Here is an 8,289-nt window from a genome sequence, read left to right on the forward strand (position 1 = left end):
GCAAATACTGGTGCATGTCAGTAGTTTTATAGAAAAGGCCAATCTCAATTGAACCTTCTTCAAGTTTTACTACGGTATCTAAAAATTGTATTTCTTTTCTTGTCCATGGAAGGTCCACCTTAATATTATTGCGTATTTCGTTTGCCATTTTATGAAACTGGAAAATAGATTCTTCTCCATGTGTCCAAACCCCAAAAATATCATCTACAAACCGAATGTATTCTAAAGGTTCTCTTTCTGATTTTCTAAGTAATTGTTCTTCCCATTTCCCCATGTATGTACTGGCAAAATGCATTCCTAGTTTAGATTCTATTGCGGTACCATCTTTTTGTTTGTAATTTTTATCAACAAATGTAAAATAACTGTTTTCTAAAACTACATTGATCATGTTCACACTAAGTTGTGTACTAGCTAATGTTATTACCATAAGCCTGGTTCCCTGAAAAGAATGACAACCATTACCGAATGGGAAGAGCCTCTTTGACCCGTCAATCACTGAGCATATATAAAAAAAGCTGCCCTATCAGGGCTCTGCTGTGAGGAAGAAGTCCCTCCCATCTCCTGCTGAAGAGGGTCATCCTCACAGTAGCATATTGCCATTTTGGAAATCCAAGGTCAGCTGGGGACACGACCTCGAAGGGTAATGGCAGTAAAAGGCATCAAGGCAGTAAACACGCGCAAATATCTGACTACCTGTCCATGTAGCAGCATTGCAAAGCTCATCCAAGGAGGCGCCATGAAAGAGAGCCCACAAAGTCACTAACGCCTGGTAGAATGGGCCGTAATGTCCCCTGGCATGGGGGAGGCTGTCTGTTCATACACCAAGCGTATAGCATCTGCCACCCAGTGTGCTAGACGTTGCTTCGACAGGTCTTGACCTCTATAGCGGGACCCATAGCAGACAAACAGCTGGTTGGACTGTCTCCAGGACGCTGTCCTATCCAGGTAACGTAGGTGGGGGTGTCGGTGCCGAGCTGTCAGCTTCGGTGACCGTAGTCAGCGCCGAGTAATCGGTGTTGCCGCCGAGGTGGGCACACCAATTGTCGTCAGTGTCGGTGCTGAAGTGAGCGCGGATGGTGCCGGGCTGTTGTGATCGGTGCCGAGGAAGAGTGTGCTTGGTGCCGAGCAGTCAGCACCAAGTCAATCGGCGCCGGGGTCTGTGCTGAGGAAGAGCGTGGTCGGTGGCGAGTTTACTCATCATCGGGGTCGAGCGTATGCCCGAGCTGGATGGTAGCTGGAGCCGAGTCAATCGGAGTAGAAGATGGCACTGCGAGTCCGCGGGGTCACCCTACAGCACCACAATAGCTCACACAACTCAGAAAATGGTATATAAATTACACAAGGTAATAAAAGAGAGTTAAAAGCTTAGCACCAATCTCAGTAGAGGGGTTGAAACCAACTGTAATCAGTAGAATCCTCTGAAGCTAGACTAAGGCCACTAGCAATCTCAAAAACACTCTCACTCTATAATCTATTTTTCTTAAAACATCACCAAAATGAACGAAAATGTGTTGAAGGATAAACAAAACTTGTATTAGTCCTCATTATTTAATGTGGGAGAGAGATGGTGCAGAGATAGGAGATACAGGGAGAATGGGGACAGCTACAGCCAGCACGAATGAATCGAGCTGTACGCCAACGAGCGCTTCCTTATTTTGTGAAGAAAATGATAGCTGTGTAAGAGAAACAACACAATTTAAAAAGAAAATTAATTATTACTGGAACAGGAATGTAATAGATTATTCGAGGAGAAGTTTAACGTATTAAAAGAAAAACAGAAAGCACATGTGGCAGAGCAGGGCTCTGCCCTTGGAAATACTGGCAGGGATGGAGTTAAATTCTCCTCCCTGCCCAGGTTGATTGCCGCAGGTGGGAGCAATCAACTAATGTAATTAATCAATTATCATTTAGCCACCTGGCATAAAAGGAGGCCTCAGCCTTCCAGTAGAGAGGAGGGAGCTGAGGAAGCAGGTTGGTGGTTTTGAAATTTTGAATCCAGTGAAGGCATTGCCCAGCCTGGAAACCTTATTTTTGTAAGTTTTGTTTTCTTTGTTTAGGTATTTGTGTTTAAACATTTTTGTTTTGCCCTTGTGCACGTTTATTTTGCGTTAATTTATAATAAAAGCATATATTTTCTGAACTGCAGTCTGTCTCTGGGCCTCTGTCCACTCGCCAGCCTGCCACAGCGCACAAATAAAGAATTATATTATCGTACAAAATTAAAGGGACACAGGCAGTTCGCTCTACTGATTCTGTTAACTGACACAAGCGGTTAACCCCATGAAACAATTTTACTTTTCAAATGATTACTTATGAGCAACAGTAGCCTAATGTGTAATGTTGATTGGTATAAGTGTAATACAAAATGATATATAACCTGATGTATAACCTTTTTATAGCAGGTGTTGCCTATACTGAAGTCTTCTGTCAGAAAAATGACACTGCAACTAAAAGGGAAGGAAAAATATTATTGAAAAATGTCATCTGCATCACTGTTCGTATTCTTGCTTTAGGGCTATTCCAAGTCAATCTCATTAAACTCAATATGCCCAAAGTTCCAAGCATGTCCCCGTGACAATTAAACACTTAAAAATAACTGTATTTCCCAATTGTGAATACAAAGGATGGTGTGTTTACTATAGAATAAAAAAATCCAGTGGCAGGGCTGAAAGCTCTCTTTTTGCTTGGAAATCTTCAGCACCTTATCAATCAGTTGGGAAGGTTTCTTGGACTGCCTATGCAATACCGGGTTCTACCTGTGTGAGTTGCCAGAAACCTGAAAAAAAAAACAACTTTGTTGGCTTATTGCTGTTGTCCAATAAAGGGAGACAAAAACTTACCTGCCAGAACACTGTGGCTTACCGGTATATAAGAGTTTGTACACAAGTATATATATATATATATATATATATATATATATATATATATGTGTGTGTGTATGTTACAGGTATATTGTGAAATCAGGCATTACATGAAATGCCTAATCTGGTCATTTGGTATTATTAATTTAAACATTTTTGCTGCATTTAGTTGTATCCACATCTTCCCAATCCCAAATTTAATTTAAATATTGTGCTATGCTATGCAATGCAGTTGTGGGACCTGTTATTACCTACTGTTACAACAGATACTTTGGGACATGGTGCTTTAATTAAGTAGGGTCTAATGTATTTTTGTACCAATGACCTTTTTGTGGTGAGGGATCTAAATAACATACATCTAAAATGTCATATAGACATTTGTACTATACTCAACTGATCTGCAGCACTGCTGAATCTATAATCCTTATATAATTTTTGTTTTGTTATTTAGCCTATACAGTCCTGTTCAAAATCATTCACACCAATATGAATGGTAATTAAGTAAAACTCAACTAAACAATGTTTTAATTCATTAATGCTACAAATATAATTAATTATCAAAACAACATTTTACACACTATATGCGTATATATATATATATATATATATCTATATATATATATATATATATATAGAAACGCTACCCCCCCTGAACTTTTTTTACATTGTGTGTGTCAGTGCCTTAGAGTTTCACAGTTAATTTAAATTTTAAATTTTTTTTCTACAATTGTCCCTTACACCATATTATGAAACCCTGTAAATACAAAAAGTTTTTTTTAGATAATTCTATAATTATATATTTAAATTTATATAGTGTTAACAATTAGAGGTGGGGGGTCTCAATTATGAGAGCACCCCTTCGTGGAAACCGTCGTTATCTCAACACTAAAACAACCCTATCCAGAAATGGTTGAAACGTGTGAATCTAAACCACTATAAAATTACTTTCTTCTTTATAAAACTGTTCAAGCTCTGTCAAGTTCCTTGGGAAACGTTGATGGACAGCAATCTTCAAGTCATGCCACAAATTTTCGATTGGATTTAGGTTGGGACTCTGACTGGGCCACTCAAGGACATTTACCATTTTGTTCCTTAGCCACTCCAGTGTAGCTTTGGCTGTGTGCTTTGGGTCGTTGTCATGCTGAAAGGTGAATGTCCATCCCAGTTTCAGCTTTCTTGCAGAGGGCAATAGGTTTTCCTCAAGGACTTCTCTGTACTTTGCTCCATTCATTTTACCTTCTGTACTGATAAGTGCCCCAGTCCCAATTTAATGTCGCTCTCGCCATGAGTTACCCTGACACTAGAATCTAGCTCCAAATTTACACCCCTGACCCCTAATTTTGGGGAGTACTGAGTCATTTCTGCTGGTACTCATGTAAGAACCTAATGATAAAAGTTATGTGAACCCCTGTGCCAGTGTGCTCTGCCCCTGTGTGTATTTGTGTGTTATATGTTGTGTGTGGTGTGTTAATGTTGGTGTTTAGATGTTGGTACACTGGATATAAATGGGTCTGTGTAGCACAAGTGATTTAAAATATACAGTTGTATTTAGGCATGGGGATTGCATAATCACTTCACGTGCAGATAAATGTGAGCATGGGACTGCACAAATTAGTTCACATGCTGGGATTCAAGTCAATGATGAATTGGGAATCCTGGCACAACAGTATATATAGATGCACGTTTTACTCACTCTGGGTTGTGTGTTCCGTGAGTGGAGAACGGGTGTGGAGAGGAGAAAATAAAAAGTAAGCGTAACAATTGCTATAACGTGCTGGAAGCACCAGCACGGTACTCTGTTGTGTTTGTCTGTTTATTTTGGCCTCAAGTGTCTTGTTCTGTTTTGTTCAACCTTTTATTTTCTGTGTGTTAATAAAACACTGAGTGCTGCAGTGTCTCTGTTTCACCTACCAGTACTGTTTGTCTATGTACTCCTTTCTGGTCTGACTTCACCCCTACAGCTAGCCTGTTCACAACCCTTAATTATAATCTCTCATAGTCCTCTTTTATTATAAACCACAAATAAACATTCAGAAAATCTGACATTGAAAAAAAAAATAATGTAATCAATGCTGGCATAAAAAAATGACAGATTCTCCTCACTCTTCAATTCAACTTTAATCTGTCAAATAATGTAATAGAATGCTTAACGCCAGTCATTTCATGAAATGCAATGTACCTTTTATGCATTTCATGTAATAACCGAGTGAAGCAGCCATTTCACAAAATGAAAACCTTTAATCAGTCAAATAGTCTAATAGAATGCCTATAACAGGAGTCATTTGGCAAAATGCCCGAAATATTCAGGCATTTCGCAAAATGACTGAGTAAAACAGGAAAATAGTGTAATGGGATGCTCCTAAAATCATTCATTTCGTGAAATGCCTCTGCCAAAAGCGCATATTTTGTTAAAAGAACAAACGAGAAGTTGAAAATGTGTAACAAAAGAGTTAAAAGGAAGTAAACACAGATGTCTGCGGCACAGTAAGGGTTAATAGGCAGGGTAGATGGAAATGTGCAGAGTCCGTGAAATTAATTTTCAAACAAAGTAAACCATGCAGAACATAAAAAGATTTTCATCCCAACAGACACAAAAAATAGCAAAGCACGTCTGGCAAGGTCTCTCCTGATATCTATACAGTCACGTTCGAGCACTTCTTTAATTCCCTAATAGAATAAGGGGATGCTAACTGGAGGACAAATCAATTGCACTCCTACAGTGATTTGTTTGTGAACTGGCTTACAGATTTCCACATACAACAGTTAATCAAGAATAGTCACACAGACTCGGTTATTACAAGTTTAACGAATCAAAGTATATATTTACTCCTGTCTGATCGTACACAAAGCCTTAGTAGATGGTCAAGAATGTGAGCTTGCCTCGTGCACTGAATGCGTACCTGCCATAGAGCTCCCCTGTGTCCTAAACCCTGTTTGGTACAGGCAGGAATTGCAGTAACCGCACATGCTTTTTGCATAAATTAAAGGTTAGCTGACAAAGGGGTTTAACAGTAGAGTTTTGAGCAAAATACAGGAGAAAATCTGTCCCGGGAGTGTTAAAAAAACTGGAGAGTCCCGCAAATAAGGCAGAGTTGACAGGTCTGCAATAATATTTCTCCTTGTAGCTTTTTAACATTTTATAAACCAGTACAGAGCTTTACAACAATATTAAGGTGGAACACAGTATCCAGTTTGCATCCAGGATATCAGAGTGCCCCTTTTCTGGTTCTGTTCTTAAAGGTTCCTTAGAAGCCACAACAGGGTCCAGAATCCAGCAATGACATCACAAGTGTGTGTAACAGTCTCAAATACCTGATACCTGCAGGATACCTAAACTCTGTTAGCAGGTTTCCCATATTTGCATTCTAACTTTCCCAAATGACCCCACTTCACCTGGTCTCATCACATCCCAAACGTTCAACTCTCACAGCGTTTAAACCTCTCAATTAACTAAACCCTGAAGTGAACTTAGAATTGGCTTAATTAGACCTTTTTAATTGTTTTCCACTCCTAAAATACTTCAATTTACTTATACACTTTTATTGTTAATTTGAAACCTCCCAATGTTTAAGAACTGAAAACAATTTAAAAAAAGCCTAATTAATCAAAGATTAGTTTAACTAAGCGTTTAGTTAAGTAATTGAGAGCTCAGTTGAGTGAAAACCAGAAGACACTGGGATCCTGAGGACCAGGCTTGAGAAGCTCTGATCCTTTATATCAGCTATATAATAGTATAATAGTCCATAAGTAAATGTATATGCAAGAACACATTTATTTATGTAAATATATAATGCTATTTATTAAAATAGCTATCTTTATTAGTTATCTGTTACATTTGTACTGCATTGTGTTTTAAAGCTGAATAGTGTATTACCGTGATTCACCACTGGGTGACAACCTTTGAATTTTGAAATTAAAAAAAAAAAAAAAAAAAAAAAAAGAAATCATAAAATCTGTGGGAAAATAGAGAAAATGAACAGCCGTCTCTTAGAGATGAAAGAAAATGCTATAGACACAAGAAATTAGAATATCCTATCTGATCTTGTGTGGATCATTAAAGAAACTGTTAAATGTAGGTATAGCTTAACATATTAGAGAAGACTATGGAACAAGGAATAGAATGGCAAACTGACCAGCTTTTTTCAGCCAAAAACAAAAAGCCCACCACACTGGCATACTGACAGGTGTGTTTCTGAATTGAAAAATATCTCTGCACTGTTATCTGTGCCTTGCAGGTATGGCATGCAGGTGGTAGAACTGATTACATTTCAATCTTATTTCTCTGAGGGTTGTATTTATTAATCCGGCTGCAAAATAAAGGGTATTGATAAAAAAAAAAAAAAAAAATAATCAAGCTTTTCTTTTTTTCCAATGATTCCATCTGTTTCTGCACAATGATGTTTAGCTGTGGAGAATATTTTATTTCAATAGGATAGAAAGTAAGGTTTTATTGAAGGGGTGGGGGTGACACACATACCATTATGTAAATATTACTTTATTATCACTAGGTTTTCCTTTTCTAATTTTCTCCAAAAAACATACAAAGACGAACGTAATTGAGGAAAGGTGAATCAATATAAGGGTTATCAAGTAATTCCCTAGAAGAGATCTGTCTGTAGTTGAGATGTAAGCTCTAACAAGGGTTCCATAGACAAGGTCTAATTACCGAGGGCTGTATCCATATGCATTAGCATACTGAATACATGTTTATCAGTAGTGCCGTACAGGTTCCACATTTTGAATGTAGGTTTAGTCTCCCACGCTACAGTAACTTCAACAGCAGAGATCTGGAGGCGCTTTGTCTGGGAGTCAAGCTTGGCACATTGGCATCAGTTATATATATTCTATTATAGTATATTATATATATATCTATATATATCGATATATATATATCTATATCTACACACACACCACACTGGATATACACATATAAAGACTAATTTCAAAGACTGCCTACAATAGGCAAAGAGTGGAGTCTGCACTACTGTATCCTGTGCTGTGCCTTTGAAAAATGTGTATTTCTTGAATTTTATATTGTAAGTAAAAAGGCCAGTCAATTAAGACCACTTTTTTGAAGTGCTGATTTGCTTGCATTGATGGCAAAATAAAGCGGCTTTCAGTACTAGGGCCTCTCCTGTATTCAGCATTAAAGGGCCACCATCAGAAGTCCCTCAGATTAAATGACCTCTATAATAAGACACTGTAAACTAACAAACCTCTGTTGCAGCATTACATGATTCACTTGCACATTGGATTTAGATTTGAAAATAAATAAATAAATACAAAATAATACATGAGAAACTAAATAAGTACAACAATTTGCATAAAAGAAATCCTAGTCAAATCCTTTGCAGTTTTGATATTTAAAATTCTTTGCAGTATTTTCCCCTATTTAGGCTGCATTGTGCTGGTACCTTTACTGGCCTTG

The sequence above is a fragment of the Polyodon spathula genome, chromosome 1 (assembly GCF_017654505.1).
Source record: "Polyodon spathula isolate WHYD16114869_AA chromosome 1, ASM1765450v1, whole genome shotgun sequence".
Lineage (NCBI taxonomy): Eukaryota > Metazoa > Chordata > Actinopteri > Acipenseriformes > Polyodontidae > Polyodon > Polyodon spathula.